General features: G+C 39.3%; 1 long non-coding RNA gene across 1 annotated transcript; it reads left to right on the top strand.

Annotated features, from left to right (window-relative positions):
* Positions 1-2633: 2633 nt before the first annotated feature.
* LOC140687643 (uncharacterized) lies at positions 2634-11568 on the top strand. Its single transcript, XR_012062046.1, has 3 exons — positions 2634-3049; positions 6450-6893; positions 11103-11568. It is a non-coding gene; the product is annotated as an uncharacterized lncRNA (long non-coding RNA).
* Positions 11569-13332: the final 1764 nt, after the last annotated feature.

Here is a 13332-nt window from a genome sequence, read left to right as displayed (position 1 = left end):
TAGCAAGTTATCTGGGTAGAGGATCAATATAGAAAATCAATAGTATTTCTTCATTCTAGTAGAGAATGACTCAAAATAAAATTTTAAATGATATTTTACAAAATAACAAATATTATAAAGGATCCAGGAATTAACTAAATCAAGAATGCATGAGAATTCTGTGGAGAAAAATGTTAAATTTTAATGAAGAACATAAAAAAAATTTATTTGAACAAATGAAGACATGCCATGCTGTTAAATGAGCTGGCTTGATACTATAAAAGTATCAATTTTCCCTAATTGACCTAAAAAAATCAATGAAACTCAATCAAAAGAGTAACTGGATATTTATAAGGAATTTATTAAACTTAATCTGGAATTTATGTAGCAGAAGAAATGTTTATAAATCAACTTTACAAACAAAAAATAAAACAAAGAGAGGGAACTTGGAGAACTTGCCCCATCAGATATTAAAACATACTGTTAGGAGCAATCATATGAAATTACCACTTTTGTAGGTCAAAATGATTAAATATTAGCAATTTATTATCATTTAAAGTATAAAAATCATTATGATTAAAAAATACTGTCATTAATGAACAGACAAGCAGATAAATAAAGCAATGAAATAGGATGGAGAACGCAGAAACAGACCTGTGCCCATCTGGGAACACAATACTTGGTGAGGAGGGTGTTATAAATTGATGGAGAAAGGACAATTTGATTCGTAGATAAAGTAAGGAAAATTATGTGAAGAAAATACATGGAAAAAATATTTCTCTCATTATATGGAGAAAAATCAGTTTCTTCCTAACAACATTACATAGAAAGGTGGATGGAAGATGGGTTGAAAACTTCAATAAGAAAAGTAGAACAATGACATTCATAGAATAAAATGTAGAAGAACCATCACTGTGAACTAAGGCAGAGAAAGACTAATTAGAATAAAACAATGTAATGATAGGTTAAAACATTGTCTAATTTAAATATATCAAAATTAAGAACCTTGTGCTTAATGAAAAACTCCTTAGACAAACTTAATAAGTACATGACAGAGTAGGAGAATAAACAATGCTAGAAAACTGACTAATTCCCAGAATATCAAATTCAATCTCGAACAAAAACATAAACTTACAGCAACTCAAAACTTAAAATAGGCAAAAGATATGAACAGGGAATTTTTAACATAGAAGGCTCAAAAAGTCAATCACCATAGAAGGAAATACTCAAAATAATAAGAAATCAGAAAAAGACAAATCACCTCCATTTATATAAGACTGCACACAGAAGGAACCTTGTATGATAATGCTAAGCTTTGGTAAAAGATTGCTGAGCTCTAGAATCCTCATACGTTGCTGGTAAAAGCGTAAACCAGTATAGCCGTTCCACAGAGCAATCTGGTTTCACTCACACTACTTAGTCAAATTAAAAATACACAAATTCGAATACATGGAGATCCAGCACTTCCATTCCCGGATATATGTGCCAAAACTAGTTTCACACAGACTCATTAAAGGACATGAGCAAAAATATGACGACAGCTTTGTTTAGGCATGGAGAGCTGCACACAACATGGGTGGCCACCCCGGGAGACAATATAAGATAACGTGTAGCCACATTAGTGAGGTATAATGCAGCAGTTGGAAGAAACATATGGCTCTGAAAAACATGACTGCCCACCTATTATTGTAGCTACTGTTAAAAAAAACTGAAAATAGCAAACATTGGTCAGGATATGGATAAACTGGGATTCCGTACACTTGGTAGGAATGTAAAATGATGTGGCTGCTGTGGAAAACAGTATGGTGATTGCTTAAAAATTAAACACAGAATTACCATACAATCCAGTAGTTCTACTTCTGCAACAGACACTCAAAGAATTGAAAGCAGGAACTCAAACAGGTATTTATTCACCCATGTTCATAGCAGAATTAGTCACGATAGCAAAAAGCAACCCAAGTGTCCATCAATGGGTGAATGGATAGATGAAATGTGTTATATTCATATGATACAACATTATGCAGCCTTCAAAAAGAGGGGAATTATGACACATGGATGTGCCTGGCGGATATTATGCTACGTGAAAGAAGTCAGTCACACTTAACGGGTATCTAGAGTAGTCAAGTTCAGAGACAGAAAGTAGAATGGCTGTTGCCAGGGTCTGTGGGAGTTGTTATTTAATGGTAGAGTTTCAGTTTTGCAAGATGAAGAGCTCTGGGAATGGATGGTGGTGATGTTAGTTCGAAAATTTGTATACAGTGAATGCCATTGAACTGGACACTAAAACATGGTTAAGATGGTACATGTCATGTTATGTGTATTTTACTACAATTTTAAAAAGCATAATGGTTGGTGAAAAAGTAAGAAACGAAAATTTAGATACATAGGTAGACAGACAGATAGACAGATAGATGATAGACAGACAGACAGATACCATTTGCATGAATTTCAAAATACATTCATTCAAGTGGCATCATGCAAGGTGGTGGAGTAGGAAGATCCAGGAATTGCTCCTCTAACAAAGCAGCCCTTGAGCTGGGGGCAAAAACCATTTAGAATCGACCATTTCAGAACTCTGGAAGCCAACTGGAACTTAGAACAACTAAGGGAGTTCTGGATGAAGGCTTCTATTCTCAGATAAGAGAGTGGGACACATGAATTTGCCACCATTCCCATTTGCCAGCCCCACCATGGCTGTGGGGATGGCTGCCCTGTTCTCGAGGAAGTATGCTTGGGAGCTAGCAGAGATGCTTGCCTGGGTCTCAGCCCTCTGCTGCGGCAACTATCCCTGGTGACATCTATCAGAAAGATGTGAAGACCCAGTACCCTTTTATTTTCTTTTATCTTCTCAGAGCCAGACATTTAAGAAAAATTTTGTTGGGTCACTAGCTGACAACAGAGATAACAGGACAGAAATATCAGTGACCACATACTTTTCAAAGGTGTCATCCATCGTCTTCTGGTTTACCTAGTTCCTGGGAAGAAGCCAGTGATCATTCTTGCTGCTGTTCTCCTGTATGTAATTTATCTTTCTCTATGGCTGTCTTTTACCAACTGATTTAAAATCCAGGTAATCCTGTGCTTACATATATTTCATCTTGCTGAGTAACCATCAGAACACCCAACTCCCTTCCATCATAAAGTCTAATAGTCTCCCCTTGAGGACCTCTCACCCCTGTGGTATATGTTGTTCACTAGCCCTGGGGGTTTGCTCATCCCAACGGGAGGAATGGTCCTTTTCTAATATCAGACACAGAGGACTGTAGCATCTCATCCAACCACTGTTACTATTTTTTTTAAATCATTTTTACCCAGTGTTGGCTTTAAAGCTTAGGGCTGCATAATGCCTTGGTGTTGTGTATTTTGTAGCTTGCAAGTCCAGCTTTCCATACAGACCCAACAATTATTTGATCGAGAAAGAATAATTCCACATCTTCATCATTAAACTGAGCCAAAGATGCTTCACACCTCAACATCACAGCTCTTCTTGTTCAGAATCAGCTCCTCTTGTTCATATACACAGTTACTTCTCAAAGTACAAACTGGTCCTCGAGAGACTGGTGCAGGCTCTCATTTCCACATTCAGAGTCCCACGGATCCAGGGCCACTGGCCCCATAAGTAGAGTCATATTTTTTCCTTAGGACAATTAAAGCTAGTTCTCCCCCTGTGTGTGTGCACACATACACGTAAATCTGTGTGTGCGTGTGTGTGCACACACACACACACACACACACAGCTACACCTTTGATGCAGGCTGCCCTGAGGACCCCAAAGTAATTTTCTGACCCCACCTAAACTATAGCTGTAGCCGTGATAGCTGACAACTTGCCATTGATCAAAAATTAATATCAGCCACATTAAAAACACAGACACCCCTAAATTTTGTTGTAATAAAACAATGCTTTTTAGAACTCATTCTGAGCTCCCAATAACCTACAAATATTCTGAAATTTAATATTATATATTTAAATATTAAGAGCCTGTTCTTTAATTCTCCATGAAAAATCATCAACTCCTTGTCAAATAAGCTGAGAAAAGAGACATTTGAAGCTCATGCTTCAGAATCACTGTTGACTGAAGATCAATCAGGGAGAAGAACAAATCTCAAAAATGTTACATCCGTGAAAGGCTGTGTTTTCATTTACTACCCGTATATTCGGCCATGCAGGCACACAGCTTTGCAGAAAAGGTACACCATCCATCATCACAGTGTCTCTCACTTTCAGGGGCTAGAGAAAGGAGGTGTTAATGTAGGGTCAAGGCACAAAGTGGTGAAGCAAGAGGATGTGGCAGATGTCCACCCGTTTTCACCAGCGAGCAGTGTGCACCTGTCTGACCTTGCTGCCGCCGGCTCTCTGGCGCCTCTGCCTTTGCCCCTGCCCTCCCCCGGAGCACCCTACCTCCTGGCACAGCCCTCAGGAACACAATCTCAGTTCCTCCCTCTGCCAGGAGGACTTGGCCCATCTACGGCATATTGATTGGAACTCAAGTGGAAACTTTTGAGTCATTTTTTTAAAGAAAGAAAAACACCCAGACACAACTGAAAAAAAAAAAAACCCTCAAATTCTGTTCAGTTATCTGGGTTTGTGCCACATTGGAGGGAACAACTTGCAAATTCTTCTTCAAAAGCTGTCAGAATATTTGCCTCAAGTTTGCTCTGACTCAGCTCTCCGCAAGAAAGACATGTTTACAGCTGATTCATCGATAGATAAGCTGACTTTTGCTCAAGAGCAGTCACGAGTCACCTTTGATTCTACTTGACCCAGCTCAGGAAGGGGTGCTTGTGGTCAGAACGGAAGCCCGCTTAGCTGCCACACAGTCAGTGTACGTTGACTTGCTCAGAGCACGGCAACAGCACTTCTCTTCTCTCCTGGGGACGGGCTCACCCCAAAGGCTTTGACCAGAAACAAGTGTTCGCGCTAGAAGTCACAATTTAGAAAATATCAAATAAGGTGCTTCTTTTGTCATGATGAGTCAACACACGTTTTTTTAAAAGATGTCATCGGTACTAGTCCAAAGCATGCACTATATGAAGTGAAAACATAAAGGTAGCCTTCATTTTTAAGAAGAGTTTATAGTTTTTTATAAATTGTTCTTTTAGAACATTAACAGTCACGTTTTATTCCCAGTGCTGGAAGAATAGGCAGTAACCTATATGAATATAAACACGTCTGTATCCGTGCACTTAACTGTGTGGATCATAAGCACTTGATGTACATAATGATCAGTAGCATGCTGCTGCTGTCTGTCAAAAACTCCAAGCTGCTTCTTTGCATCTGCGTTTGAATCTATCAGTTCGCATTTTATGCTGTGCAGTATGGCTGGAAAAAAATTGATCCCAGGGTCTGTGGTTTTCCTGATTACCAGAAGAGTTTATATAAATTACGTGGTGATCGTCACAATACTGATAAATTCACTTACAAACTTAATGAACAAATTCTGTATCTTACAAAAAATATAATATGCTGATGAAATAAAGAATAGAATGTCTTACAGCTTCTCTGTTGGAGGTTATGCATCGGGAAACTTAAGTAAGAATTTTGCACTTAATAGTGACCAGACAAGCAGACAAATCTTGTAGTCCTGTTGGAGAGCTTGGGTAATATCAGGACGGGCACAAATAAAGCTAAGGTTTTCCCCCTCTCATCTACGTGTTATTTGTGCTCCTGTCTGAGCTCTGTATTATAGATATTCTTAGTTTGCAGGAAGAGTGCTTTAAAATTCAAAATACTTGACACTCATTCTGATTCTTTCTTAAAGCTTACTATATAAATCTTTTTAATTTTATCCAAAATGGAATCCAATTTGTTTCTTTGTTTGTTTAGTTTCATAATTTCTATTTCTAATCAGGGAAGAGGTACAAATACTAATAAATCAGTGAGACTTTTGCGAAGGGGTGGGAGTCCTGGAATGGCATCGTGAGGACTGATGTAAATCTGCTTCTCTATAAAAGCAACAAAACAAAGGCAAAAATCATCAAAATTAACTTTGTGAGGACTTTGTGTAAAAATTAGTGAAAGGCTTGCAATGACTTGAGGAGATATATTTGAAAAACCTGGTGAGCCTCAGTAAGAGCAAGGGCTTCGTCATCTTTCAACTTGTCCTGCTGCCACTGAGCTCCCCCAAGCTCCCTAAGAGCCTTGAAAGCCAGCAGCCTTGCAGCCACCAGAAGGAACAGACTTGATTTTGAAAACATCTCAAAAACTCCCATCTCCAGGTCAATGTCACTATCTTTTTGTTTGTTTGTTTCATAGTTTATAATTTCTTTTTTTAACATTTTTTATTGAGTTATAGTCATTTTACAATGTTGTGTCAAATTCCAGCATAGAGCACAATTTTTCAGTTATACATGAACACATATATATTCATTGTCACATTTTTTTTCGCTGTGAGCTACCATAAGATCTTGTATATATTTCCCTGTGCTATACAGTATAATCTTGTTTATCTATTCTGCATTGACTTGCAGCTTCCTGGAACAGCCACATCTGCAGTCTTCATTTTACCTGACTTGAAGCTTGATCTGACAGAAAAGCACTAGTCCCAGAGCATTTGTTGAAAACAACCAACGGCAATTGTTCAGCAGTGCAGCAGCCTGAGGCAAGAAAGGTGACTGGGCCAAAGAAGCACTTGGCCAAAACCTTAAAAGAATGATCTGGAAAATGAGATGTACGCAGGGGGCTTTGTAAAGCTGGCACATATTCCTAGGGATAAAGAAGGCCACACACATGTGCAGGGCTGTGTGCATTTCCCAAAACATCTGAGAGGACCCCAGTCTCCCATGTCTGGCTGACCTTTAGGTCTCGTACAAGAGTAAGTGAAGGCGAAGACAGCCTGAGCAGTGAAAGCACTTCCCAACTCACACACACAGAGCCCTTCAGCAAAAGGTGGAAGAATTATTGGCTGAACACAGGTAAGGAAATCCCTAACCAATCATTAGTTGACCACTAACCTAACTAAGCAAAGACTTCGGTGAGTTAAAAATGCAGGGAATGCAGACTTTACAGAATTACTCAAGGAATGTCACTAAACAAACAGCAGTAACAACAACACAGCAGCAGAAACAAACGCTGGGGAATGAGGTAAAATCTGATATTCAGTTTCCACATTATATTATCTAAAATGCCTAATTTGGTACAAAAAATAGAAAGATATGCAAAGAAACAGAAAATTCAAATGAATACAAAGGAAAAAAGCAGGTCAAAAGAAGTTGTTCCTAAGGAGGCCCAAAATTGTGAACTTGTTAAACAAATATTTCAAATCAACTATTGTAAATTTAGACCATTTTGCTACAAATCACATATCAACAAAGGAAACTTATGCCTAAAAATCTTAAAGTTGGTTTAACATCTGAAAATCAATCAGTGTAATATACTATATTAACAGAATGAAGAACAAAAGCCACACGGTAATCTCAACAGATAAATAAAAGACATATGACAAAATCTAACACTTCTTGACAAAAACCAATCAACAAATTATGGAGAAAACTTCCTTAACATGATAAAAAAGAATCCGTTAAAGAAATCTGCAGCTGACATCATCCTTGATGGTGAAAGACAGAAGGCTTTCCCCCTTCAATCAAGAACAACAATGTCCACTCTTGCCACATCTGTTCAGTATCGTGCTGGATATTCTAGCCATAGCAATTAGGCAAGAAAAAGAAATAAAAGGCCTCCAGATTGGAAAAGAAGAAACAAAAAATCTCTATTTGCAGATGACATTATATTTGATATAGAAAATCCTAAGGAATCCACTGAAATGTTTTTAGAATTAGCAAATGAGTTCAGAAAGACTACAGAATAAAAGATTAATTAAAAATAAGGTATACATTTATACAAAGAACTACCCAAAAACAAAGAAAATAATTCCTTTTACAATAGCATCAAAAAGAATCAAATACTTATATGTAAATTCAACAAAAGAAATGTGAGACTTGTACACTGAAAACTACAAAACCCTGTTGAGTGAAATTAAAGAATACCTCAATACATGAAAAAATATCCTAGGTTATGGGTCATAAGACTTAATATTGTTAAAATGGCAATATTCCCTAAATTAATCTACAGATTCATACAATCTCTAATAAATCCCAGCTGGCTTTTTGGCAGAAACTGACAAGATGGTCCTAAAATTTATAAAAGTTCAAGGAACCCAGAAGAGCCAACACAGTTTTAAAAAGAAAAACAAAGTTGAAGAACTCATACTTCCCAATTTCAAAGCTTACCACAAAGGTGCAGTGATCAAGGTAGCGCAGAACTGGCACACATGTAAATGAATGGAGTAAGATTAAGAGTACAGAAATAAATCTTTACCTTTATGGTTAGCTGATTTTTGACAAGAGTGTCAAGAAAATGTAATGGGGAATGAATAGTCTTTTCAACGAATGATGCTGGGATGACTAGATATCCTTATGCCAAAGAATGAAGTTGTGCTTCTATATCATAACACACACATGCACACGCACACACACATACACGCACACACCTACACGCACACACTGTCAAGACGGATCACAGATCTAAGAGCTAAAACTATAAAACTCTTAGAAGAAAACACAGGAGGAACCCTTTATGACCTTAGTCTTGGCAATAGTTTCTTTTTGATGTGATATCAAAAAATAAAATCGACAAAAAACAAATAGATAAATTGGACCACATCAAAATTTAGACAATTTTGCTACAAATCACGTATCAACAAGGTGAAAAGACAGCCCATAGAGTGGGAGAAAATATTTGCAAATCATACATCTGATAAGGGACATTTATTCAGAACATGCAAAGAAGACTTACAACTCAACAATGAAAAGATTAATAATCCAATTACAAATTACTAAAAGATTTGAATAGACTTTTTCCCCAAAAGATATAAGAATGGCTAATAAGCACTTAAAAAGGTGATCAACATCATTATTCATTAGAGACATGCAAATTAAAACCACAGAGACATACCACTTCACCCCTACCAGGATGGCTGTAATCAAAAAGACAGCGACAAGGGTTAGTGAGGATGTGGAGAAATTGGAACTCTCATACTTTGCTGGCGGGAATTTAAAATGGTGCAGCCACTTTTGAAAACAGTTTGACAGTTTCTCAAAATGTTAGCTAGTTACCATCTCAGCAATTCCATTCTTAGACAGATACCTGCTTATATGTTAGATGTTTACCTGTAGGAAACGGAACAGCGGCTCCTCAAAGATGTCCACCTCCTCATCCCTGGAACCAGGAACTTTGCACCTGCGATTAAGCTAAGGGGTGGAGATTATCCTAGATTCTGTGAAGTCCAGTGTAGTCACAAGGGGCCTTACAAGATGAAGGCAGGATGATCAGTGGCAGAGAAGGTCATGTGACGATGGAAGCAGAGAGAGTTAGAGATGTGTCAGCAGGAGAGAGAGAAAAAGAGACAAGATGATAAAAACGGGAGTACAAGTGATGCCGTGGCTGGCAGGAGACAAGGGACGCAGGTGACCTCTGGGAGCCCTCGGGCCTTCAGAAGGGTAACAGCCCTGCCAACACCTTCACTTCAGCCCCATGAAACTGACTCACAGCCAGGACTGCAAGTTAATAAATGTATGCTGTTTTAAGCCACTTAGACTAAAACAGTGTCAGACAAAAAGAAAAAAAATGAATTCAAGGTATATTTAGGATAGAGAATCAATGGGACTTGGTTACTGATTATTGTAGGGAGCGGAGGGGAGGGAGGTGTTAAGAATGACTTCAAGTCTTTCTAAGATGAGCAATGGGTGGGTTGAGGTGCTATTTCCTGAAATGGGAAACACTGGAGGAAGAAAACTCTTCAGGGAAAGATCAAGAGTTTAATTTTGGACTGAGAAAACCTAAAATGGCTGAGGCTATGGTAAATTTGCAATTGGAAGTGAAGAAACGGGGATCAGAAGATAGGTTTAGGTTGGATTCGAAAATTCGTGTTATGGAATGCCGTCAACGAAAATTTAAATTTGAGGGGATTTTGGCTATTGCTGCTCCTTCTATAACCTAGTATTATGATCCCTTATTGGTTCACAAAAATCTTTTTCTGCTTCATTGGCTTTATTTCATAAAATAAGAGAATTTTTAAATTGTGACGTACCATTGAGCATATAAGTTTAATTCAAATAAAACCTGTGTTCCCGTTTTTATGAATGTGTATGTAAACATCTCTACATACCTATGTGTGAATACACATAGACTAGCGTGAGTGGACAGCTGTACCCGTGGGTGAACAGGTACACATGTGGCTGGACAGATAAACATGGAAGCTCCTTGAGAAGACACTGTTGTCTGTTTTGGCCACTAATGTATGTTTATTGCCTAAAATGGCATCTTACGGTGGGCAGTTACTAAGGATTAACTGAATGAATAAATATGTGGGCATGTGTGTAAATGTCCATTCACTGAGTTGTGATGTAAAATTTATTTTTTATTATATTTATTTTGACATAGTTTCGAATTTAAAGAAAGTTTGCAGGAAAAGTCAAAGTTAACATTTTGCTGCATTCGCTTTCTCCCTCCCCATCACCGCTCAGGCTCTTTCTCTCTCTCTTTCTGTGTATGTATAATATTTTTTGAACCATTCAAAAATTGCAGACATAATGCCCCTTTACCTCAAATCAGTATTTATGTCTTAAAAAGAGAAATAATCTTATAAACCACAATATAAAGATCAAAACCGGGCAGTTAACATTGAAATGGTACTATTATCTAACCTACAGATCACGTTGAGATTTTGAATAATTTTCCCAATAATGTCCTTTGTTGGCAAAGATATAAGATCATGTATTACATTCATCTGTTGTGTGTCTCTCAGTCTCTTTTAATCTAGAACAGTTCCTAAATCTTTCTTTTTATAAAATATGTCATCCACTGTGGGTCTTGATAAAAACAGTTTTTCTGACAGTTGCAGTTCTGGTGAGTGGAGCCTGCCCTCAGAGAAGTCACCCGAAGGGCAGTCTCTCGCTCGAAGTGATGGAGCGTGGCTTCCGACCAGGCCAGGACTCAGTGCCCGGGGGGCAGAACGAGGCTGTAAACTTCCCGTCGCAGCCAAAATTGGTCTATTTTTCTAATCCCCCAAATAGCCCTTTACATTTTTTGACTTTGCACTTTAACTGAAATTATTTGTCCTACAGAATTCCTGAATCCTCCCACCTCGCCTTAAATCTTCCCAGTCTTCAAAGACAGCTTCTCCCAGGATGTTTCCTGCAGCAGAAGAGGTGGTTCTTCCTTTGAATTCTTATTGGGCCTCTCGTTTGCACCAACCTTACAGCTCCTTCAAAATGTCGTTGAAGTGTTCGTGCACTTGCACTGCTGATCTCTCTGAAGCTGTGTGCCTTTGCGGATGGGGATCACTACTCAGGGATCTTTATACCGTATGTAACCTTGTCGTAGTGACTTGGGGCAAAACAGTGGAAGAGAACCAGCACTTATTTATGTCACTACTGGACCAAGAATTACATGCGTATTGACTACTTGTAACAGCCTTACGGAGGTCCATGTGATTACTCTTGTTTTGCAGGTGTGCAAAGTACAACAGAGAGCTAGGAATGTAATAATTATTAATACCTACTAAGTGGTAAAGATTCATGCCCAACGTGTCTTGATTGTCAAGTTTGTGATTTTCCTTACCAAAAGGCATCTGCTTGTATATGGTACTTGCTCAATGAATATTGATGAACACATGGCACAAGACTGCGGCGGACAGTCAGTGCTTCCCGAGGGGAAGATGGGTGTCACGTGCGTCAGGCAGGTACGAGGTGGAGGAACACTCTCTAGCAGAATCAGTCAGGGGAAATAAACGTTTACTGGTCAAGTTAGCGAGATACAAAGATTTGTCTGTTGTTAATTACTCTGAATAACAAGGTGATGAGCCAGTGAGCACAATTAGGAGGGTGAGATGCAATTCCGAGAGGGTCTCTCACACTTACTCAGGTGTCCATCTACTTGTTCCTTGTGATCTTACTGCCGTTTCAGAAGGATCGGTCAAGGCCACTGCCGTTAGAGCAGATCCCAGTGAACCCTTAATCCTCGCGCCTGTGCACTGAGCACGCCGACTTCAAGACACATACCTACATGCTTTTGTATACACATTTCCAGAATTCCAATGGAAAACGAGCGTGACTCTTGAGCTGTACTCCATCCCCTCGTGTTCATTTAGTGGGGTCAGCCTTTCTTCCTTTGACCCTGGATACAGACTTGGGCAGGGAATGACCTTTCTGGTTACTTTTACAAAATGAAAATTCTTACTGTCATTTGAAGACACAGAAAAGAGTCTCAATTTAGTACTAACGTAATATCCGAAAGAGAAAGAAAAATACCATATGAGATCGCTCATATGTGGAATCTAAAAAACAAAAACAAACAAACAAACAAAAACAAAGTATAAATACAGGACAGAAATAGACTCATGGACAGAGAATACAGACTTGTGGTTACCGGGGGGGGGGGTGGTAGAGGGTGGGAAGGGATAGACTGGGATTTCAAAATTGTAGAATAGATAAACAAGATTACATTGTATAGCACAGGGAAATATACACAAAATGTTATGATAAATCACAGAGAAAAAAATGTGACAATGAGTGTGTATATTTCCATGAATGACTGGAAAATTGTGCTGAACACTGGAATTTGACACAACACTGTAAAATGATTATGAATCAATAAAAAATGTAAAAAAAAACGTAATATCCATCTAATCATCAACACTCCAAACTCGATTTAAATGTGAGTCTCTTCCCTCTCCCCCAGTCGGGGTCTGCGGCAGGCGGGAGTCACCCCCTTAGCTCCGGGCCCTGCAGGGTGACAGCCCGGGAGGGGAGCGAAGGAAAGGCAGAGCGAGAAGGTCCTCACGCGGCTGACACCGTGGTCAGCTGATGCAGAGCTCCCTCGTCTCGACAAAGGATTAACCCGAGTTTTCTCTCCTGCGGACACTTTCATGTGTTCCTCGGAGACCCCTTCACCTGCTCTGAGGAAATTGTGTCTACACTTCCATCTCTCCATTCCTGCTCATCATCTGAGCTCCTTCCTCGGCCTCTGGGGTCTGGACATTCACCTCTGACCTCTTCCCGCTGGCTGGCACCTGTAACTGAACTGGACTTGACCCCACGTGGGTTTTCTCTCCCACATGGCCCGCAGCCCGTCCATGGGAAACACACGTCCATCCTCAGCCCCTGCAACTCTGGAAGAACAAACCATCCCCAGCCAGCAACAGCCTCGCCTTCACTCAGTGCTTTGGGTCAACCAGCCTCCCACCTGCTGGATTTCTTTTTGGCTGGACTTGAACACTGGCCCAGTAAACCCCTATACTTCAGGGGTACGTAAAGCTCTAAGTGGTCTCTTTAAAACCCCCATGTGGGTGTAAGG

The sequence above is a fragment of the Vicugna pacos genome, chromosome 20 (genome assembly GCF_048564905.1).
Source record: "Vicugna pacos chromosome 20, VicPac4, whole genome shotgun sequence".
Classification (NCBI taxonomy): Eukaryota; Metazoa; Chordata; class Mammalia; order Artiodactyla; family Camelidae; genus Vicugna; species Vicugna pacos.
Note: the sequence above shows the minus strand (reverse complement) of the source record. Positions and strands in the feature narration are given on the sequence as shown.